Source organism: Rhinoderma darwinii (genome assembly GCF_050947455.1).
Source record: "Rhinoderma darwinii isolate aRhiDar2 chromosome 5 unlocalized genomic scaffold, aRhiDar2.hap1 SUPER_5_unloc_8, whole genome shotgun sequence".
NCBI lineage: Eukaryota > Metazoa > Chordata > Amphibia > Anura > Rhinodermatidae > Rhinoderma > Rhinoderma darwinii.
This window is the reverse complement of record NW_027461821.1, coordinates 190,895-214,355: the sequence shown is the minus strand read 5'-3', so window position 1 is coordinate 214,355 and position 23,461 is coordinate 190,895. Positions and strand designations below refer to the sequence as shown.

The following is a 23,461-nucleotide window of genomic DNA, read 5'->3' as shown; positions in this document are numbered from 1 at the left end:
GTACACAGGTAGGTCCATTGTGGCGGGCAGGCGAGCGGGCGGGCTGCTTTATTGGCTGTTTGCTGTTCCCCTACTCCACTCCACTATTTGACTGTTGTGCTGCATCAATCAATCAATCAATCAATCAATCAATCAATCAATCAATCAATCAGTGGCTGGCTCAGGTGCAGCTCTTTAACTTACCTAAAAGGGAGGGCGGAGAGAAGACAAGGAAGGTGAATGAGGTGTTCCAATGTGAAATGCCGGAAACACAGAAACACAGACGACACACAACAAGAGGTGGCAATCTATTCATTAATTGCATTTAATCAATGAGCTCATTATCACTCATGCATTGTCCAACAGGTGTTGAAATAATGGGATTAAAAGGGGAGATCCCTTCAGAAAGACAGAAACAATAGCAAAGACAAAAAACACTTTTGGAATCTGCTTTTAGTCAACACATAAGGAAAGGGTGCACCGGTCCTGGAAATACTGCAATACCAGGTCAATGCGTGGAGTGGACAGAGCAAGCTCTATTTCCATCTCCCTGTTCTAAAAATCCATTTAATATATGGTCCCCAGATAGGGGACGTATCAGATATTAAACTGATAAGAACAGATACTACACTTGATCTTAGCCAAAAGGCCGAGAAGCGATAACCCGAACGGGCCGCGCGTTGCCCGAGCCTGCCCGATACTGCTGTTCAGCCCTTGCAGCGATTCAGCCTACTTCTAGGCAATTCCATGGGGCCCTGCAGGCTCACACACTCACAGCTACACGGGAGGTGAATAAAGGCCGGAGAGGAAGCCAGACAGGATTTGCTTCTTTTGCTTGCACCACAATGCAGTGCTGAAAGAGGAGGAATCTACATAAAAACGCCTTCCTGGCAACGCCCAAATGCCCTGCTGCCATGCAGATAAACACTGGCAGCGGCAGCAAGTGCATGCCCACAGCCACCCCTTGTTCCTTCACACCTTGTATCAGCTGTAATCCAGTCCAGTCCAGTGCTGCCTGCTGAGCAGCACTGACCAACACTGCCTGGGCCCAGGCTTTTATCTCTGAGGCCCCATTATGATGTCAGAAAGCTGGCTCTGGAATCCTGAGGGCTCCACTATGACACGTGCAAAGTTCCGTCTGAACTTTATATAAGACGGTGAGGCTCAGTCAGTCACTCAGTGTTGCCTGAGAGGGCAACACTGCAACAGCCGGCCGCCAGGCTGTCTTTTTTTTGCACAGCTAGTTGCCTCCAGGAGGCCACAAGAGGGAGACAAGGGACTGCAAAATGGAAAATAGGCATCCACCAACTTTACAGACAACTTCTCCTTGCTCCTACAACCTCCATCCTTGCACAGTTTGTTATTCTTCTAGGTAACATAGTAACAAATCCAAATTGCTGCTCTCTTTGTAGGCAAGCAAGGCTTTGTTGCAACTGCAATTCTTACTTCTTCTTGAAATGTAGGGACGACAGTACATTCCATCACATCCATCTAGTGTACACAGGTAGGTCCATTGTGGCGGGCAGGCGAGCGGGCGGGCTGCTTTATTGGCTGTTTGCTGTTCCCCTACTCCACTCCACTATTTGACTGTTGTGCTGCATCAATCAATCAATCAATCAATCAATCAATCAATCAATCAATCAATCAATCAATCAGTGGCTGGCTCAGGTGCAGCTCTTTAACTTACCTAAAAGGGAGGGCGGAGAGAAGACAAGGAAGGTGAATGAGGTGTTCCAATGTGAAATGCCGGAAACACAGAAACACAGACGACACACAACAAGAGGTGGCAATCTATTCATTAATTGCATTTAATCAATGAGCTCATTATCACTCATGCATTGTCCAACAGGTGTTGAAATAATGGGATTAAAAGGGGAGATCCCTTCAGAAAGACAGAAACAATAGCAAAGACAAAAAACACTTTTGGAATCTGCTTTTAGTCAACACATAAGGAAAGGGTGCACCGGTCCTGGAAATACTGCAATACCAGGTCAATGCGTGGAGTGGACAGAGCAAGCTCTATTTCCATCTCCCTGTTCTAAAAATCCATTTAATATATGGTCCCCAGATAGGGGACGTATCAGATATTAAACTGATAAGAACAGATACTACACTTGATCTTAGCCAAAAGGCCGAGAAGCGATAACCCGAACGGGCCGCGCGTTGCCCGAGCCTGCCCGATACTGCTGTTCAGCCCTTGCAGCGATTCAGCCTACTTCTAGGCAATTCCATGGGGCCCTGCAGGCTCACATACTCACAGCTACACGGGAGGTGAATAAAGGCCGGAGAGGAAGCCAGACAGGATTTGCTTCTTTTGCTTGCACCACAATGCAGTGCTGAAAGAGGAGGAATCTACATAAAAACGCCTTCCTGGCAACGCCCAAATGCCCTGCTGCCATGCAGATAAACACTGGCAGCGGCAGCAAGTGCATGCCCACAGCCACCCCTTGTTCCTTCACACCTTGTATCAGCTGTAATCCAGTCCAGTCCAGTGCTGCCTGCTGAGCAGCACTGACCAACACTGCCTGGGCCCAGGCTTTTATCTCTGAGGCCCCATTATGATGTCAGAAAGCTGGCTCTGGAATCCTGAGGGCTCCACTATGACACGTGCAAAGTTCCGTCTGAACTTTATATAAGACGGTGAGGCTCAGTCAGTCACTCAGTGTTGCCTGAGAGGGCAACACTGCAACAGCCGGCCGCCAGGCTGTCTTTTTTTTGCACAGCTAGTTGCCTCCAGGAGGCCACAAGAGGGAGACAAGGGACTGCAAAATGGAAAATAGGCATCCACCAACTTTACAGACAACTTCTCCTTGCTCCTACAACCTCCATCCTTGCACAGTTTGTTATTCTTCTAGGTAACATAGTAACAAATCCAAATTGCTGCTCTCTTTGTAGGCAAGCAAGGCTTTGTTGCAACTGCAATTCTTACTTCTTCTTGAAATGTAGGGACGACAGTACATTCCATCACATCCATCTAGTGTACACAGGTAGGTCCATTGTGGCGGGCAGGCGAGCGGGCGGGCTGCTTTATTGGCTGTTTGCTGTTCCCCTACTCCACTCCACTATTTGACTGTTGTGCTGCATCAATCAATCAATCAATCAATCAATCAATCAATCAATCAATCAATCAATCAATCAGTGGCTGGCTCAGGTGCAGCTCTTTAACTTACCTAAAAGGGAGGGCGGAGAGAAGACAAGGAAGGTGAATGAGGTGTTCCAATGTAAAATGCCGGAAACACAGAAACACAGACGACACACAACAAGAGGTGGCAATCTATTCATTAATTGCATTTAATCAATGAGCTCATTATCACTCATGCATTGTCCAACAGGTGTTGAAATAATGGGATTAAAAGGGGAGATCCCTTCAGAAAGACAGAAACAATAGCAAAGACAAAAAACACTTTTGGAATCTGCTTTTAGTCAACACATAAGGAAAGGGTGCACCGGTCCTGGAAATACTGCAATACCAGGTCAATGCGTGGAGTGGACAGAGCAAGCTCTATTTCCATCTCCCTGTTCTAAAAATCCATTTAATATATGGTCCCCAGATAGGGGACGTATCAGATATTAAACTGATAAGAACAGATACTACACTTGATCTTAGCCAAAAGGCCGAGAAGCGATAACCCGAACGGGCCGCGCGTTGCCCGAGCCTGCCCGATACTGCTGTTCAGCCCTTGCAGCGATTCAGCCTACTTCTAGGCAATTCCATGGGGCCCTGCAGGCTCACACACTCACAGCTACACGGGAGGTGAATAAAGGCCGGAGAGGAAGCCAGACAGGATTTGCTTCTTTTGCTTGCACCACAATGCAGTGCTGAAAGAGGAGGAATCTACATAAAAACGCCTTCCTGGCAACGCCCAAATGCCCTGCTGCCATGCAGATAAACACTGGCAGCGGCAGCAAGTGCATGCCCACAGCCACCCCTTGTTCCTTCACACCTTGTATCAGCTGTAATCCAGTCCAGTCCAGTGCTGCCTGCTGAGCAGCACTGACCAACACTGCCTGGGCCCAGGCTTTTATCTCTGAGGCCCCATTATGATGTCAGAAAGCTGGCTCTGGAATCCTGAGGGCTCCACTATGACACGTGCAAAGTTCCGTCTGAACTTTATATAAGACGGTGAGGCTCAGTCAGTCACTCAGTGTTGCCTGAGAGGGCAACACTGCAACAGCCGGCCGCCAGGCTGTCTTTTTTTTGCACAGCTAGTTGCCTCCAGGAGGCCACAAGAGGGAGACAAGGGACTGCAAAATGGAAAATAGGCATCCACCAACTTTACAGACAACTTCTCCTTGCTCCTACAACCTCCATCCTTGCACAGTTTGTTATTCTTCTAGGTAACATAGTAACAAATCCAAATTGCTGCTCTCTTTGTAGGCAAGCAAGGCTTTGTTGCAACTGCAATTCTTACTTCTTCTTGAAATGTAGGGACGACAGCACATTCCATCACATCCATCTAGTGTACACAGGTAGGTCCATTGTGGCGGGCAGGCGAGCGGGCGGGCTGCTTTATTGGCTGTTTGCTGTTCCCCTACTCCACTCCACTATTTGACTGTTGTGCTGCATCAATCAATCAATCAATCAATCAATCAATCAATCAATCAATCAGTGGCTGGCTCAGGTGCAGCTCTTTAACTTACCTAAAAGGGAGGGCGGAGAGAAGACAAGGAAGGTGAATGAGGTGTTCCAATGTGAAATGCCGGAAACACAGAAACACAGACGACACACAACAAGAGGTGGCAATCTATTCATTAATTGCATTTAATCAATGAGCTCATTATCACTCATGCATTGTCCAACAGGTGTTGAAATAATGGGATTAAAAGGGGAGATCCCTTCAGAAAGACAGAAACAATAGCAAAGACAAAAAACACTTTTGGAATCTGCTTTTAGTCAACACATAAGGAAAGGGTGCACCGGTCCTGGAAATACTGCAATACCAGGTCAATGCGTGGAGTGGACAGAGCAAGCTCTATTTCCATCTCCCTGTTCTAAAAATCCATTTAATATATGGTCCCCAGATAGGGGACGTATCAGATATTAAACTGATAAGAACAGATACTACACTTGATCTTAGCCAAAAGGCCGAGAAGCGATAACCCGAACGGGCCGCGCGTTGCCCGAGCCTGCCCGATACTGCTGTTCAGCCCTTGCAGCGATTCAGCCTACTTCTAGGCAATTCCATGGGGCCCTGCAGGCTCACACACTCACAGCTACACGGGAGGTGAATAAAGGCCGGAGAGGAAGCCAGACAGGATTTGCTTCTTTTGCTTGCACCACAATGCAGTGCTGAAAGAGGAGGAATCTACATAAAAACGCCTTCCTGGCAACGCCCAAATGCCCTGCTGCCATGCAGATAAACACTGGCAGCGGCAGCAAGTGCATGCCCACAGCCACCCCTTGTTCCTTCACACCTTGTATCAGCTGTAATCCAGTCCAGTCCAGTGCTGCCTGCTGAGCAGCACTGACCAACACTGCCTGGGCCCAGGCTTTTATCTCTGAGGCCCCATTATGATGTCAGAAAGCTGGCTCTGGAATCCTGAGGGCTCCACTATGACACGTGCAAAGTTCCGTCTGAACTTTATATAAGACGGTGAGGCTCAGTCAGTCACTCAGTGTTGCCTGAGAGGGCAACACTGCAACAGCCGGCCGCCAGGCTGTCTTTTTTTTGCACAGCTAGTTGCCTCCAGGAGGCCACAAGAGGGAGACAAGGGACTGCAAAATGGAAAATAGGCATCCACCAACTTTACAGACAACTTCTCCTTGCTCCTACAACCTCCATCCTTGCACAGTTTGTTATTCTTCTAGGTAACATAGTAACAAATCCAAATTGCTGCTCTCTTTGTAGGCAAGCAAGGCTTTGTTGCAACTGCAATTCTTACTTCTTCTTGAAATGTAGGGACGACAGTACATTCCATCACATCCATCTAGTGTACACAGGTAGGTCCATTGTGGCGGGCAGGCGAGCGGGCGGGCTGCTTTATTGGCTGTTTGCTGTTCCCCTACTCCACTCCACTATTTGACTGTTGTGCTGCATCAATCAATCAATCAATCAATCAATCAATCAATCAATCAATCAATCAATCAATCAGTGGCTGGCTCAGGTGCAGCTCTTTAACTTACCTAAAAGGGAGGGCGGAGAGAAGACAAGGAAGGTGAATGAGGTGTTCCAATGTAAAATGCCGGAAACACAGAAACACAGACGACACACAACAAGAGGTGGCAATCTATTCATTAATTGCATTTAATCAATGAGCTCATTATCACTCATGCATTGTCCAACAGGTGTTGAAATAATGGGATTAAAAGGGGAGATCCCTTCAGAAAGACAGAAACAATAGCAAAGACAAAAAACACTTTTGGAATCTGCTTTTAGTCAACACATAAGGAAAGGGTGCACCGGTCCTGGAAATACTGCAATACCAGGTCAATGCGTGGAGTGGACAGAGCAAGCTCTATTTCCATCTCCCTGTTCTAAAAATCCATTTAATATATGGTCCCCAGATAGGGGACGTATCAGATATTAAACTGATAAGAACAGATACTACACTTGATCTTAGCCAAAAGGCCGAGAAGCGATAACCCGAACGGGCCGCGCGTTGCCCGAGCCTGCCCGATACTGCTGTTCAGCCCTTGCAGCGATTCAGCCTACTTCTAGGCAATTCCATGGGGCCCTGCAGGCTCACACACTCACAGCTACACGGGAGGTGAATAAAGGCCGGAGAGGAAGCCAGACAGGATTTGCTTCTTTTGCTTGCACCACAATGCAGTGCTGAAAGAGGAGGAATCTACATAAAAACGCCTTCCTGGCAACGCCCAAATGCCCTGCTGCCATGCAGATAAACACTGGCAGCGGCAGCAAGTGCATGCCCACAGCCACCCCTTGTTCCTTCACACCTTGTATCAGCTGTAATCCAGTCCAGTCCAGTGCTGCCTGCTGAGCAGCACTGACCAACACTGCCTGGGCCCAGGCTTTTATCTCTGAGGCCCCATTATGATGTCAGAAAGCTGGCTCTGGAATCCTGAGGGCTCCACTATGACACGTGCAAAGTTCCGTCTGAACTTTATATAAGACGGTGAGGCTCAGTCAGTCACTCAGTGTTGCCTGAGAGGGCAACACTGCAACAGCCGGCCGCCAGGCTGTCTTTTTTTTGCACAGCTAGTTGCCTCCAGGAGGCCACAAGAGGGAGACAAGGGACTGCAAAATGGAAAATAGGCATCCACCAACTTTACAGACAACTTCTCCTTGCTCCTACAACCTCCATCCTTGCACAGTTTGTTATTCTTCTAGGTAACATAGTAACAAATCCAAATTGCTGCTCTCTTTGTAGGCAAGCAAGGCTTTGTTGCAACTGCAATTCTTACTTCTTCTTGAAATGTAGGGACGACAGTACATTCCATCACATCCATCTAGTGTACACAGGTAGGTCCATTGTGGCGGGCAGGCGAGCGGGCGGGCTGCTTTATTGGCTGTTTGCTGTTCCCCTACTCCACTCCACTATTTGACTGTTGTGCTGCATCAATCAATCAATCAATCAATCAATCAATCAATCAATCAATCAATCAGTGGCTGGCTCAGGTGCAGCTCTTTAACTTACCTAAAAGGGAGGGCGGAGAGAAGACAAGGAAGGTGAATGAGGTGTTCCAATGTGAAATGCCGGAAACACAGAAACACAGACGACACACAACAAGAGGTGGCAATCTATTCATTAATTGCATTTAATCAATGAGCTCATTATCACTCATGCATTGTCCAACAGGTGTTGAAATAATGGGATTAAAAGGGGAGATCCCTTCAGAAAGACAGAAACAATAGCAAAGACAAAAAACACTTTTGGAATCTGCTTTTAGTCAACACATAAGGAAAGGGTGCACCGGTCCTGGAAATACTGCAATACCAGGTCAATGCGTGGAGTGGACAGAGCAAGCTCTATTTCCATCTCCCTGTTCTAAAAATCCATTTAATATATGGTCCCCAGATAGGGGACGTATCAGATATTAAACTGATAAGAACAGATACTACACTTGATCTTAGCCAAAAGGCCGAGAAGCGATAACCCGAACGGGCCGCGCGTTGCCCGAGCCTGCCCGATACTGCTGTTCAGCCCTTGCAGCGATTCAGCCTACTTCTAGGCAATTCCATGGGGCCCTGCAGGCTCACACACTCACAGCTACACGGGAGGTGAATAAAGGCCGGAGAGGAAGCCAGACAGGATTTGCTTCTTTTGCTTGCACCACAATGCAGTGCTGAAAGAGGAGGAATCTACATAAAAACGCCTTCCTGGCAACGCCCAAATGCCCTGCTGCCATGCAGATAAACACTGGCAGCGGCAGCAAGTGCATGCCCACAGCCACCCCTTGTTCCTTCACACCTTGTATCAGCTGTAATCCAGTCCAGTCCAGTGCTGCCTGCTGAGCAGCACTGACCAACACTGCCTGGGCCCAGGCTTTTATCTCTGAGGCCCCATTATGATGTCAGAAAGCTGGCTCTGGAATCCTGAGGGCTCCACTATGACACGTGCAAAGTTCCGTCTGAACTTTATATAAGACGGTGAGGCTCAGTCAGTCACTCAGTGTTGCCTGAGAGGGCAACACTGCAACAGCCGGCCGCCAGGCTGTCTTTTTTTTGCACAGCTAGTTGCCTCCAGGAGGCCACAAGAGGGAGACAAGGGACTGCAAAATGGAAAATAGGCATCCACCAACTTTACAGACAACTTCTCCTTGCTCCTACAACCTCCATCCTTGCACAGTTTGTTATTCTTCTAGGTAACATAGTAACAAATCCAAATTGCTGCTCTCTTTGTAGGCAAGCAAGGCTTTGTTGCAACTGCAATTCTTACTTCTTCTTGAAATGTAGGGACGACAGTACATTCCATCACATCCATCTAGTGTACACAGGTAGGTCCATTGTGGCGGGCAGGCGAGCGGGCGGGCTGCTTTATTGGCTGTTTGCTGTTCCCCTACTCCACTCCACTATTTGACTGTTGTGCTGCATCAATCAATCAATCAATCAATCAATCAATCAATCAATCAATCAATCAATCAATCAATCAATCAGTGGCTGGCTCAGGTGCAGCTCTTTAACTTACCTAAAAGGGAGGGCGGAGAGAAGACAAGGAAGGTGAATGAGGTGTTCCAATGTGAAATGCCGGAAACACAGAAACACAGACGACACACAACAAGAGGTGGCAATCTATTCATTAATTGCATTTAATCAATGAGCTCATTATCACTCATGCATTGTCCAACAGGTGTTGAAATAATGGGATTAAAAGGGGAGATCCCTTCAGAAAGACAGAAACAATAGCAAAGACAAAAAACACTTTTGGAATCTGCTTTTAGTCAACACATAAGGAAAGGGTGCACCGGTCCTGGAAATACTGCAATACCAGGTCAATGCGTGGAGTGGACAGAGCAAGCTCTATTTCCATCTCCCTGTTCTAAAAATCCATTTAATATATGGTCCCCAGATAGGGGACGTATCAGATATTAAACTGATAAGAACAGATACTACACTTGATCTTAGCCAAAAGGCCGAGAAGCGATAACCCGAACGGGCCGCGCGTTGCCCGAGCCTGCCCGATACTGCTGTTCAGCCCTTGCAGCGATTCAGCCTACTTCTAGGCAATTCCATGGGGCCCTGCAGGCTCACACACTCACAGCTACACGGGAGGTGAATAAAGGCCGGAGAGGAAGCCAGACAGGATTTGCTTCTTTTGCTTGCACCACAATGCAGTGCTGAAAGAGGAGGAATCTACATAAAAACGCCTTCCTGGCAACGCCCAAATGCCCTGCTGCCATGCAGATAAACACTGGCAGCGGCAGCAAGTGCATGCCCACAGCCACCCCTTGTTCCTTCACACCTTGTATCAGCTGTAATCCAGTCCAGTCCAGTGCTGCCTGCTGAGCAGCACTGACCAACACTGCCTGGGCCCAGGCTTTTATCTCTGAGGCCCCATTATGATGTCAGAAAGCTGGCTCTGGAATCCTGAGGGCTCCACTATGACACGTGCAAAGTTCCGTCTGAACTTTATATAAGACGGTGAGGCTCAGTCAGTCACTCAGTGTTGCCTGAGAGGGCAACACTGCAACAGCCGGCCGCCAGGCTGTCTTTTTTTTGCACAGCTAGTTGCCTCCAGGAGGCCACAAGAGGGAGACAAGGGACTGCAAAATGGAAAATAGGCATCCACCAACTTTACAGACAACTTCTCCTTGCTCCTACAACCTCCATCCTTGCACAGTTTGTTATTCTTCTAGGTAACATAGTAACAAATCCAAATTGCTGCTCTCTTTGTAGGCAAGCAAGGCTTTGTTGCAACTGCAATTCTTACTTCTTCTTGAAATGTAGGGACGACAGTACATTCCATCACATCCATCTAGTGTACACAGGTAGGTCCATTGTGGCGGGCAGGCGAGCGGGCGGGCTGCTTTATTGGCTGTTTGCTGTTCCCCTACTCCACTCCACTATTTGACTGTTGTGCTGCATCAATCAATCAATCAATCAATCAATCAATCAATCAATCAATCAATCAATCAATCAATCAGTGGCTGTCTCAGGTGCAGCTCTTTAACTTACCTAAAAGGGAGGGCGGAGAGAAGACAAGGAAGGTGAATGAGGTGTTCCAATGTGAAATGCCGGAAACACAGAAACACAGACGACACACAACAAGAGGTGGCAATCTATTCATTAATTGCATTTAATCAATGAGCTCATTATCACTCATGCATTGTCCAACAGGTGTTGAAATAATGGGATTAAAAGGGGAGATCCCTTCAGAAAGACAGAAACAATAGCAAAGACAAAAAACACTTTTGGAATCTGCTTTTAGTCAACACATAAGGAAAGGGTGCACCGGTCCTGGAAATACTGCAATACCAGGTCAATGCGTGGAGTGGACAGAGCAAGCTCTATTTCCATCTCCCTGTTCTAAAAATCCATTTAATATATGGTCCCCAGATAGGGGACGTATCAGATATTAAACTGATAAGAACAGATACTACACTTGATCTTAGCCAAAAGGCCGAGAAGCGATAACCCGAACGGGCCGCGCGTTGCCCGAGCCTGCCCGATACTGCTGTTCAGCCCTTGCAGCGATTCAGCCTACTTCTAGGCAATTCCATGGGGCCCCGCAGGCTCACACACTCACAGCTACACGGGAGGTGAATAAAGGCCGGAGAGGAAGCCAGACAGGATTTGCTTCTTTTGCTTGCACCACAATGCAGTGCTGAAAGAGGAGGAATCTACATAAAAACGCCTTCCTGGCAACGCCCAAATGCCCTGCTGCCATGCAGATAAACACTGGCAGCGGCAGCAAGTGCATGCCCACAGCCACCCCTTGTTCCTTCACACCTTGTATCAGCTGTAATCCAGTCCAGTCCAGTGCTGCCTGCTGAGCAGCACTGACCAACACTGCCTGGGCCCAGGCTTTTATCTCTGAGGCCCCATTATGATGTCAGAAAGCTGGCTCTGGAATCCTGAGGGCTCCACTCTGACACGTGCAAAGTTCCGTCTGAACTTTATATAAGACGGTGAGGCTCAGTCAGTCACTCAGTGTTGCCTGAGAGGGCAACACTGCAACAGCCGGCCGCCAGGCTGTCTTTTTTTTGCACAGCTAGTGCAGCAACCACGAGGAAGAGCTTCCCAGGAGGATGGGAGCAGTAGTGAAGTGCACGGTGTATGGCCTGAGGTATCTGTAGGAATCTCTACCTCTCCTCCCTCGCTCCTTCTCGGGCTGGCACAGTGACAGGGGGGCTGCACTATGGATGATGGTGGTGATAGTCTTTTCCCCCGTAGCAACTCCCGTGATGGTGGTAGTAGTATGTGTGCGCCTGGCAAGGTGGTATGTGGGGTGCCCTTGATGTTATGCAGTGCAGGGACCAGACGACACAGGGGATTTGAATAACTCACGTTTACTGAAGAACTTTATACAGTCTTCCAAAATGGAGGCACGTTATCTTCTGTCCACTTCAACAGTTGAGGGGAAGAAGGGACCAGTGGGTGACCAATGAGGGTTTCAATTGTCCAGCTATATCTAGAAATCATTCACTTTTCCAGCAGCGTGTGTAATAAATGAACTCACTTTTCTCAGTGATGAGGGTTGTAGTTGAGTGACTTGATAGACACTTCTTATATTAATTGTGGCGTGCGGCAGAACCGGTAACAGCGCCAGCAGGAGTTCTGAGGCCCAATATTATATAGACTTCTCCTCAGAAACAGACAGACAGCTTCTCAGCTAAATAATACTTGCTGTGGTGATGATAGAGATGATATGCTGGTTACAATCTCCTTACTGTTCCTCCTCTTGCATTGGGCTGCAGGTGCTGAGACCTGTTGCCAGTTGAAAGGATTGTATTAATCTGCTGTGTCAGAGCAGCTAGCAGACATGTCTGTCTCCTCACAGACACGACCCGACTCCTCCGTGTAGACTGTGAGACAGAGTCAGAGTGAGGCTCTAGGGCAGTAGCCAGGCTCCACCCCCTTTTCAAACAATGCTAGATGTACAATGCACCCTCTAGTGGCTCCCCACTGATACCTTCATCCTTCTCTTCAGCTGGTGAACAGCACACTGTGTGAAAAATAATAAAGACATGTAAAACACATACAATGCATGACATACAAATAACAGGGAACCAGAAGGGTATCTTCTGGGATGCTGCATACTCCCGGACTTAAGACAAGACGTCCTCGTCGTTTTCTTGGATATGAACAGCCTAAAAGATGTAAAAAGGGTTAACATGAAATGCAAACATCTTAATAACATTGTATTCCTGTATTCTTGACTCACGAAGGGGGAATAGGGGCGAAGATTTCTTCTGTAACAGTTGGAAGATGAGGGGCAGAAGTCTCAAGTCAAGATGAGCGGCAGTGTCCAACAGTTTATGGCACTTAGGATATGAGGGGCTCTGGTACGTCAGAGTCTATGGGGATATTCCCTCTTGAACGTAACAAGGGTTGGTAGGCTTCGGCCTAACTTGGATAGGAATAAATGAAGAAATGAAGAAGGGGCTCTAGAACATAAGAGTCTTTCTTGTTCCCTACTTGCAATTATATTCAATCCCTATAGCGAACTGGTTTCACTCCTTTAGTGGTTCTCTCTGATCTCCTGACAGGTTCAGGTACAACAACAGCAGGTACATGATGTGATCTGTCCTCTGTGTGAGTTGTAGACACTGTAGGTGTAGGATCAGGTGCAAGGAATGACAAAATTGGGGTAAACCACCAACTCAGTGGGTTCTTTATGTCCAAGTGTTGCTCTTGAGTTGAGGACTCAGTAGTTGTTGCTTCAATAGCTTCAGTTACTTCTGGTAGATCAATTGCAACTGGTTCTTCAATTGATATTTCCTGTTCAATGGTAGGCAACTGTTGATCTTGTAGGCACAGTTTAAGCCTGTTACGGTGGACAATTTGCGGTTGTTTACCATCTCTTTGGATCTCATAGATATCTGTTCCTTGGTATGGGACAGCCTTGATGGTATAAGGGATTCTTTCCCACTTAGTGTCCAATTTGCTGGTTCTTTGAAAGTTTTTCAACCAGACAAGGTCTCCAACTTGAAAGGGTTTAGCATTAGCATGTTGGTCATAATCATGTTGTTGCTTCTTTCTCGCTTCTTCCATCCTAGCTTCAACAATTTCATTTGCATCAGCCATGCGTCTTTGGTGTTCACTCACCCACTCTGTGGTTGGTAGAGGGTTCAAGTCATCTGGAACGGACACATTCAATGAAATGTCTGAAGGCAGCTTTCCTTGTCTTCCGAACAATAGGAAGTATGGGGTGTAACCTGTGGAGGCTTGCATAGTGTTGTTGTAGATGTACACCAACTCAGGCAAATGATTTGGCCAGACAGCTCTCTGATGAGGCGGTAAAGTTCTGAGCATCTCAATCAGAATCTGGTTCATCTTCTCACACAACCCATTTCCTTGGGGATGGTAAGCGGTTGTTCTTAGTTTCTTACAGTTGTACAGCTGACAAAGTTCCTGAAATAGTTGGGATTCAAATGCAGAACCTCTATCTGTCAAGATCTTCTCAGGACAGCCATAGGGTAGAAGGAAAGTTTTTAGGAAGACTGCAGCGGTGGTCTTTGCTGTCAAGTCCTTTACTGGTACTGCGACTGTGAATTTGGTGTAATGGTCGATGATGGTCATGGCATAGGTGTATCCTGTTCTACTTGGCTCCATTTTCACATGGTCGATGGCCACGATCTCCAGCGGTCGATGACTCACGATAGGATGCAGAGGGGCCTTTTGGTTTGGCTTCTCTCCTCTTGCTAAGGCACAAGCAGTACATTCTTGACACCATTTCTCGACATCACCTCTAATTCCGATCCAATAGAATCTTCTGCGAATTGTAGCTTCTGTCTTTTGAACTCCAAAGTGTCCAGACTTGTTGTGGTATGCCTCAAGGACAACTTTGGCATCTCTCCTTGGGATGACAATTTGGTGCAGCCGATTACTGGTGATGGGATCCAGCACTCTCCTCAGAAGCAGACCATTCTCTTCAAAGAGACGTTTCCTTTGTCTCCAAAGGCGAAGTAGTTCTGGGTCTGTGTTGCCTCGGCGGATTCTAATGGGTATTTTTTTGGTATCCAGGTAGTCTAGGATATCTCCAATCACTCTGCTCTCAGCTTGCAACAGGGCCCATTGTTCTTGTTCTGGTGACTGCTTCTTGGCCTGTTGGGAAGAACAATGTACCTGGGTTTTGTTGTTGATAGCATCAGGATCTGCAAAGCGGTTGTAGAATGCAGGCATCTCTACTTCCTCTTTGTGGTTGTCATCATCAGGATTCTCCGGGTCTTCTCCTGTAGGCAGGCGGGACAAGGCATCCGCATTGATGTTGGACTTGCCTGTTCTGTATTTGACCACGAAGTTGTAATTTGCTAATCGTGAAGCCCATCTCTGTTCTAAGGCTCCCAGCCTTGCGGTGTTCAGGTGTGCTAGCGGGTTGTTATCTGTGAAGACAGTGAAGGAAGAAGCGGCAAGGTAGTCCTTAAACTTCTCTGTGACAGCCCAGACCAATGCAAGGAACTCCAGCTTGAAGGAACTATAGTTCTGATCGTTTCTTTCAGCTCCTTTGAGTGCTCTACTTGCATAGGCGATCACTCTTTCTTTGTCTCCTTGTTGTTGGGCCAGCACTGCACCAAGTCCTTGGTTGCTTGCATCTGTGTAAAGATGGAAGGGCAGGCTGTAATCTGGGTAGCCCAGAATGGGTGGTTCAGTCAATAATCTTTTTAGTAACTGGAAGGCAATTTCTTGTTCTTCTTTCCAGTTAATGGGAATTCTCCTCTTCAAGTGTTCTTTAGGGTGCCCCCTCAAGAGTTCTTGTAGCGGTTCAGCGATGCGGGCAAAATGAGGAATGAATCTCCGGTAGTACCCGGCAAATCCGAGAAAGCTTCTTACTTCCTTCACAGTGGTAGGTGTAGGCCAACTGTGGACAGCAGCTATCTTCTCAGGATCTGGCTTTATGCCTTCTGCGCTCACTATATGTCCCAAGTACTGGACTTGAGGTTGGAGGAGGTGACACTTGGAGGGTTTGATTTTTAAGCCATTTTTGGTTAGGACCTGGAACACTTCAGCTAGATGCTTGAGATGATCTTCATAGGACTTGGAGTAGACTATGACGTCATCCAGGTATAGGAGCACAGTCTCAAAGTTCCTGTGACCTAGGCATCTTTCCATCAGCCTTTGGAATGTTCCAGGAGCATTGCACAGTCCGAAGGGCATGCAATTGAACTCGAATAAGCCCATTGAGGTGGTGAAGGCTGTCTTCTCCCTATCAGCTGGAGACATTGGTACTTGCCAGTAACCACTTGTGAGATCCAGTGTAGAGAAGTAGGCAGCTGATCCCAGGGCTGTCAGAGATTCTTCAATCCTTGGAAGAGGATAGGCATCCTTGTGGGTAATGTTATTAATTTTTCTGTAATCCACACAGAAGCGAAGGTTGCCATCTTTCTTCCTGACAAGAACTAGTGGTGCAGCCCAGGGGCTGTGACTTTCTTGGATGACTTTAGCCTCTTTCATGTCGTGGACCATCTGCTTCACGTCTTGGTATAGGGCAGGTGGTATAGGCCTGTGTCTTTCCTTAATGGGAGGATGAGTACCAGTGGGAATAGTGTGCTCAATGTCTTTTGCTCTCCCATGGTCCAGAGGATGCTTACTGAAGGCTTCATGGTTATCCTGAGCCACTTCAAGTACTCCTTGGATCTGGTAGGCAGGTGTTGTTGCAGTTCCCACATGGATTTCTCCCCACCAGGGTGTTACTGGTGCTTCTTCTGACGTCTTTAGTTGCTGTGCAGCCTGTTTAGCGGTGACAGTTGGAATGTCCACCAGGTCTTGCACACTGAGTTGGGACAGCTGTGCTACAGGGTAGTACTTCCTCAGGGTTACTGAATGGTCTCCTAAGTTGAGAAGACGGATGGGTACTTTCCCTTCGACCACAGTCACTAAACTTCGGGCAGCCATAACCATTGGATGTTCATCTAGTGGTATTGGTTCCACTAGGGCTTGGTAGTCAAGTCCTTGTAGGCCTGAACGGGCCCGACACCATAGCAGTGTTTCTGTGCCAGGTTTTAGGGTTACTGGATGGTGGTCCTTGATGCGAGCTCTGCAGATCTCTCCTCTGGCGTTGGTGAATCGCTGTTGGGCAGCCAGTACACGGATGGTCTTGTGTATTACCTTCTGGGCAGCCTGGGAAGCCTTGGGGACGGATTGTCGTAGGGCCTCTAGCATTTCTCCATAGCAGTGCTTTAGGATGTTCATTCCCAGAATTACTGTGGGTTGTCCTTGATCTTTAACTTTGATCACGAGGACTCCTTGCTGAGGTAAGTGCACTCCTCCCACTTGGACAGTAGGCTCCCAGTACCCGTGCAGAGGTAGGGACTGGCCGTTGGTAGCGATGACGTCTAACCAGGCTTCTGGAGGTTGCATCAGGATCTCGCTACTCCAGTGTTGTTCAAAGGCGGCCTGCTGGATGGTTGTCACTTGGGATCCCGTATCCAGGAGGGCAGCAAATGGTACTCCATTGATGCGGATGGTAACTTCTGGACGAGGTCCGACAAACCGTGGCAGCCATTTTAGATCTTTGGGACCTATTATTTCTCCTCCCGAGGAATGGTCCTCTGCCTCGGGAGACGTCCGTTTAACGCCCAGCATTGACGTTCTTGGTGACCTATCTTATGGCAGTGTCTGCAGGCAGGTCTCCCATGTTCATCAAAGCGATCTGTCGACGTTTTGTTGGGACTATTGCGGTAGCCCTTGCTAGGACTATTTGGATAACTGTCTCTAGATGTTGGCAGCTCACATTTTACTGGAGAGCTGGCTTCTAGATTCTCCAGTCGTTGGCAGACTTGCTCCAGGCTTTTGGCAATGAGTTTCAGTTGATCTTGGTACTGATCTCCTCCAGCTGTGATTTGAGCCTGTGTAGCCTGGTAGGTGATGGGCTTGCAAGGTGTTGGATGTGGTGCTACTGGGGCAGGTTCCTCTTCTGCCTCTTTAAGAGGGGTGGTAGCCCTGACTGTTCTTCTTCTGGGCCTTCTTTCTAGTACCTCTATGGCCAGTTCTTTAAACTCATGGAAGGTGCTGTCAGGGTTCTGGACGGACATCATTTGTAGTTGATGACTCATGGAATCTGAGGCGACTCCTTCAATGAACTGCTCCCTCAGGATTCTGTCTGCTTTTTCAGCCTCATGGGGGTCGGCTTGTATCATGGCCCTCATGGTCTCCTGTAAGGAAAGAGCAAAATTTCGGAGTGTCTCACCTGGTTGCTGAACTCTGTCCATGAACCTCATCCTGAGCTCAGAGATGGATTTGGGCTCAAAGGTGGTACGTAGCTGGACCAGGATCTGATCCACAGCCTTCTTTTGGATACGTGGCCAGGACTCCACTTCTTTTAGGGCCACATCTTGTAGTTGTCCCATTAAGATCTCTACCTTCTGTTCTTCTGGAATGGGGTAGAGGCGGAACATGGCAAGCATTTTTTTTCTAAAGTCTTTTAAGGTGTGTGGTTCACCTTTGTAGTGGGGCAGCCATGGGGCCCCTGCATAGTAGGGCATGGACAGCGGCATGATGCAGGGTGCTGCAGCAGGTGTTGTTCTTTCTGTCATGGCCGGTGTAGTGACCGTGCTGAGAACGGGCTCTTCCGTGTCACTTGAGTCCGACATTGTTACTGTCCCTTTAAATTTTTCCAATGTCTATTATTGGCGCTCCCGGACTTTTAACTGAGTCGGGGGTCTTGTTAAAGGTGCTCCCGGACTTTTTATTGGGTCCGGAGTGATGTCCAGGATGCTCCCGGGCTTTTTATTGGGCACCGGTGGTGGTACAGCAGGGGTTAACTTGATGGCCAATTGAATCGGGACTCACCGATGGTATGCTGTTGCTTCCCTCTGGGCTGTACTTTGTTACCGGGCTGTTCCGTTGCTCTCCTGTGATGTTTTTGGGAGAGTTGCTGGTTGCAGGGGATCCGCGGTGGAGGTGCCGTGCAGAGGCTTCACTCATCCAAGATGGCGGCGCCTAGCAGTTTTCGGCCGTTCCCTCTTGCCTGTGCTGGATATTGTGAGTTCCTATAATCATCCAGATGGTGGCGCTAGACTGGCGCCGCAGGTTAACCTGTCTGGAGCGGGTAAATGGAACTGTGACGCAGCAGTTTGTGAGGTAAAATGGCGGATTAACCCCTTTTGGGCTGGAACTGCCGGGAAACAGTGATTTTAACCCCTTTTGGGGCTGAAATAGTCTCTTGCAGCTGCGGTTGCAGCTTTGTACGGTGGGGACCAGGGCTTTGGGACAAAGTCTCTCTGGTTTGGGGCCCACATGAGATTTAAACGTATCCTGTTCGTGACGCCAAAGTTTATATGCAGCAACCACGAGGAAGAGCTTCCCAGGAGGATGGGAGCAGTAGTGAAGTGCACGGTGTATGGCCTGAGGTATCTGTAGGAATCTCTACCTCTCCTCCCTCGCTCCTTCTCGGGCTGGCACAGTGACAGGGGGGCTGCACTATGGATGATGGTGGTGATAGTCTTTTCCCCCGTAGCAACTCCCGTGATGGTGGTAGTAGTATGTGTGCGCCTGGCAAGGTGGTATGTGGGGTGCCCTTGATGTTATGCAGTGCAGGGACCAGACGACACAGGGGATTTGAATAACTCACGTTTACTGAAGAACTTTATACAGTCTTCCAAAATGGAGGCACGTTATCTTCTGTCCACTTCAACAGTTGAGGGGAAGAAGGGACCAGTGGGTGACCAATGAGGGTTTCAATTGTCCAGCTATATCTAGAAATCATTCACTTTTCCAGCAGCGTGTGTAATAAATGAACTCACTTTTCTCAGTGATGAGGGTTGTAGTTGAGTGACTTGATAGACACTTCTTATATTAATTGTGGCGTGCGGCAGAACCGGTAACAGCGCCAGCAGGAGTTCTGAGGCCCAATATTATATAGACTTCTCCTCAGAAACAGACAGACAGCTTCTCAGCTAAATAATACTTGCTGTGGTGATGATAGAGATGATATGCTGGTTACAATCTCCTTACTGTTCCTCCTCTTGCATTGGGCTGCAGGTGCTGAGACCTGTTGCCAGTTGAAAGGATTGTATTAATCTGCTGTGTCAGAGCAGCTAGCAGACATGTCTGTCTCCTCACAGACACGACCCGACTCCTCCGTGTAGACTGTGAGACAGAGTCAGAGTGAGGCTCTAGGGCAGTAGCCAGGCTCCACCCCCTTTTCAAACAATGCTAGATGTACAATGCACCCTCTAGTGGCTCCCCACTGATACCTTCATCCTTCTCTTCAGCTGGTGAACAGCACACTGTGTGAAAAATAATAAAGACATGTAAAACACATACAATGCATGACATACAAATAACAGGGAACCAGAAGGGTATCTTCTGGGATGCTGCACTAGTTGCCTCCAGGAGGCCACAAGAGGGAGACAAGGGACTGCAAAATGGAAAATAGGCATCCACCAACTTTACAGACAACTTCTCCTTGCTCCTACAACCTCCATCCTTGCACAGTTTGTTATTCTTCTAGGTAACATAGTAACAAATCCAAATTGCTGCTCTCTTTGTAGGCAAGCAAGGCTTTGTTGCAACTGCAATTCTTACTTCTTCTTGAAATGTAGGGACGACAGTACATTCCATCACATCCATCTAGTGTACACAGGTAGGTCCATTGTGGCGGGCAGGCGAGCGGGCGGGCTGCTTTATTGGCTGTTTGCTGTTCCCCTACTCCACTCCACTATTTGACTGTTGTGCTGCATCAATCAATCAATCAATCAATCAATCAATCAATCAATCAATCAATCAATCAATCAATCAATCAATCAGTGGCTGGCTCAGGTGCAGCTCTTTAACTTACCTAAAAGGGAGGGCGGAGAGAAGACAAGGAAGGTGAATGAGGTGTTCCAATGTGAAATGCCGGAAACACAGAAACACAGACGACACACAACAAGAGGTGGCAATCTATTCATTAATTGCATTTAATCAATGAGCTCATTATCACTCATGCATTGTCCAACAGGTGTTGAAATAATGGGATTAAAAGGGGAGATCCCTTCAGAAAGACAGAAACAATAGCAAAGACAAAAAACACTTTTGGAATCTGCTTTTAGTCAACACATAAGGAAAGGGTGCACCGGTCCTGGAAATACTGCAATACCAGGTCAATGCGTGGAGTGGACAGAGCAAGCTCTATTTCCATCTCCCTGTTCTAAAAATCCATTTAATATATGGTCCCCAGATAGGGGACGTATCAGATATTAAACTGATAAGAACAGATACTACACTTGATCTTAGCCAAAAGGCCGAGAAGCGATAACCCGAACGGGCCGCGCGTTGCCCGAGCCTGCCCGATACTGCTGTTCAGCCCTTGCAGCGATTCAGCCTACTTCTAGGCAATTCCATGGGGCCCTGCAGGCTCACACACTCACAGCTACACGGGAGGTGAATAAAGGCCGGAGAGGAAGCCAGACAGGATTTGCTTCTTTTGCTTGCACCACAATGCAGTGCTGAAAGAGGAGGAATCTACATAAAAACGCCTTCCTGGCAACGCCCAAATGCCCTGCTGCCATGCAGATAAACACTGGCAGCGGCAGCAAGTGCATGCCCACAGCCACCCCTTGTTCCTTCACACCTTGTATCAGCTGTAATCCAGTCCAGTCCAGTGCTGCCTGCTGAGCAGCACTGACCCAACACTGCCTGGGCCCAGGCTTTTATCTCTGAGGCCCCATTATGATGTCAGAAAGCTGGCTCTGGAATCCTGAGGGCTCCACTATGACACGTGCAAAGTTCCGTCTGAACTTTATATAAGACGGTGAGGCTCAGTCAGTCACTCAGTGTTGCCTGAGAGGGCAACACTGCAACAGCCGGCCGCCAGGCTGTCTTTTTTTTGCACAGCTAGTTGCCTCCAGGAGGCCACAAGAGGGAGACAAGGGACTGCAAAATGGAAAATAGGCATCCACCAACTTTACAGACAACTTCTCCTTGCTCCTACAACCTCCATCCTTGCACAGTTTGTTATTCTTCTAGGTAACATAGTAACAAATCCAAATTGCTGCTCTCTTTGTAGGCAAGCAAGGCTTTGTTGCAACTGCAATTCTTACTTCTTCTTGAAATGTAGGGACGACAGTACATTCCATCACATCCATCTAGTGTACACAGGTAGGTCCATTGTGGCGGGCAGGCGAGCGGGCGGGCTGCTTTATTGGCTGTTTGCTGTTCCCCTACTCCACTCCACTATTTGACTGTTGTGCTGCATCAATCAATCAATCAATCAATCAATCAATCAATCAATCAGTGGCTGGCTCAGGTGCAGCTCTTTAACTTACCTAAAAGGGAGGGCGGAGAGAAGACAAGGAAGGTGAATGAGGTGTTCCAATGTGAAATGCCGGAAACACAGAAACACAGACGACACACAACAAGAGGTGGCAATCTATTCATTAATTGCATTTAATCAATGAGCTCATTATCACTCATGCATTGTCCAACAGGTGTTGAAATATTGGGATTAAAAGGGGAGATCCCTTCAGAAAGACATAAACAATAGCAAAGACAAAAAACACTTTTGGAATCTGCTTTTAGTCAACACATAAGGAAAGGGTGCACCGGTCCTGGAAATACTGCAATACCAGGTCAATGCGTGGAGTGGACAGAGCAAGCTCTATTTCCATCTCCCTGTTCTAAAAATCCATTTAATATATGGTCCCCAGATAGGGGACGTATCAGATATTAAACTGATAAGAACAGATACTACACTTGATCTTAGCCAAAAGGCCGAGAAGCGATAACCCGAACGGGCCGCGCGTTGCCCGAGCCTGCCCGATACTGCTGTTCAGCCCTTGCAGCGATTCAGCCTACTTCTAGGCAATTCCATGGGGCCCTGCAGGCTCACACACTCACAGCTACACGGGAGGTGAATAAAGGCCGGAGAGGAAGCCAGACAGGATTTGCTTCTTTTGCTTGCACCACAATGCAGTGCTGAAAGAGGAGGAATCTACATAAAAACGCCTTCCTGGCAACGCCCAAATGCCCTGCTGCCATGCAGATAAACACTGGCAGCGGCAGCAAGTGCATGCCCACAGCCACCCCTTGTTCCTTCACACCTTGTATCAGCTGTAATCCAGTCCAGTCCAGTGCTGCCTGCTGAGCAGCACTGACCAACACTGCCTGGGCCCAGGCTTTTATCTCTGAGGCCCCATTATGATGTCAGAAAGCTGGCTCTGGAATCCTGAGGGCTCCACTATGACACGTGCAAAGTTCCGTCTGAACTTTATATAAGACGGTGAGGCTCAGTCAGTCACTCAGTGTTGCCTGAGAGGGCAACACTGCAACAGCCGGCCGCCAGGCTGTCTTTTTTTTGCACAGCTAGTTGCCTCCAGGAGGCCACAAGAGGGAGACAAGGGACTGCAAAATGGAAAATAGGCATCCACCAACTTTACAGACAACTTCTCCTTGCTCCTACAACCTCCATCCTTGCACAGTTTGTTATTCTTCTAGGTAACATAGTAACAAATCCAAATTGCTGCTCTCTTTGTAGGCAAGCAAGGCTTTGTTGCAACTGCAATTCTTACTTCTTCTTGAAATGTAGGGACGACAGTACATTCCATCACATCCATCTAGTGTACACAGGTAGGTCCATTGTGGCGGGCAGGCGAGCGGGCGGGCTGCTTTATTGGCTGTTTGCTGTTCCCCTACTCCACTCCACTATTTGACTGTTGTGCTGCATCAATCAATCAATCAATCAATCAATCAATCAATCAATCAATCAATCAATCAATCAATCAGTGGCTGGCTCAGGTGCAGCTCTTTAACTTACCTAAAAGGGAGGGCGGAGAGAAGACAAGGAAGGTGAATGAGGTGTTCCAATGTGAAATGCCGGAAACACAGAAACACAGACGACACACAACAAGAGGTGGCAATCTATTCATTAATTGCATTTAATCAATGAGCTCATTATCACTCATGCATTGTCCAACAGGTGTTGAAATAATGGGATTAAA

General features: G+C 47.8%; 10 non-coding genes across 10 annotated transcripts; all 10 read right to left on the bottom strand.

Annotated features, from left to right (window-relative positions):
- Positions 1–449: 449 nt before the first annotated feature.
- LOC142697261 (U2 spliceosomal RNA) lies at positions 450–640 on the bottom strand. The gene has a single exon (XR_012865073.1). It is a non-coding gene; the product is annotated as a U2 spliceosomal RNA (small nuclear RNA).
- Positions 641–1,932: 1,292 nt separating this feature from the next.
- On the bottom strand, positions 1,933–2,123 carry LOC142697260 (U2 spliceosomal RNA). Its single transcript, XR_012865072.1, has one exon. It is a non-coding gene; the product is annotated as a U2 spliceosomal RNA (small nuclear RNA).
- Positions 2,124–3,415: 1,292 nt separating this feature from the next.
- On the bottom strand, positions 3,416–3,606 carry LOC142697259 (U2 spliceosomal RNA). Its single transcript, XR_012865071.1, has one exon. It is a non-coding gene; the product is annotated as a U2 spliceosomal RNA (small nuclear RNA).
- A 1,280-nt stretch (positions 3,607–4,886) lies between these two features.
- On the bottom strand, positions 4,887–5,077 carry LOC142697258 (U2 spliceosomal RNA). The gene has a single exon (XR_012865070.1). It is a non-coding gene; the product is annotated as a U2 spliceosomal RNA (small nuclear RNA).
- A 1,292-nt stretch (positions 5,078–6,369) lies between these two features.
- On the bottom strand, positions 6,370–6,560 carry LOC142697257 (U2 spliceosomal RNA). Its single transcript, XR_012865069.1, has one exon. It is a non-coding gene; the product is annotated as a U2 spliceosomal RNA (small nuclear RNA).
- A 1,284-nt stretch (positions 6,561–7,844) lies between these two features.
- Positions 7,845–8,035, bottom strand: LOC142697255 (U2 spliceosomal RNA). The gene has a single exon (XR_012865067.1). It is a non-coding gene; the product is annotated as a U2 spliceosomal RNA (small nuclear RNA).
- Positions 8,036–9,335: 1,300 nt separating this feature from the next.
- Positions 9,336–9,526, bottom strand: LOC142697254 (U2 spliceosomal RNA). Its single transcript, XR_012865066.1, has one exon. It is a non-coding gene; the product is annotated as a U2 spliceosomal RNA (small nuclear RNA).
- Positions 9,527–10,822: 1,296 nt separating this feature from the next.
- LOC142697253 (U2 spliceosomal RNA) lies at positions 10,823–11,013 on the bottom strand. Its single transcript, XR_012865065.1, has one exon. It is a non-coding gene; the product is annotated as a U2 spliceosomal RNA (small nuclear RNA).
- A 9,575-nt stretch (positions 11,014–20,588) lies between these two features.
- On the bottom strand, positions 20,589–20,779 carry LOC142697252 (U2 spliceosomal RNA). Its single transcript, XR_012865064.1, has one exon. It is a non-coding gene; the product is annotated as a U2 spliceosomal RNA (small nuclear RNA).
- Positions 20,780–22,056: 1,277 nt separating this feature from the next.
- Positions 22,057–22,247, bottom strand: LOC142697250 (U2 spliceosomal RNA). Its single transcript, XR_012865063.1, has one exon. It is a non-coding gene; the product is annotated as a U2 spliceosomal RNA (small nuclear RNA).
- Positions 22,248–23,461: the final 1,214 nt, after the last annotated feature.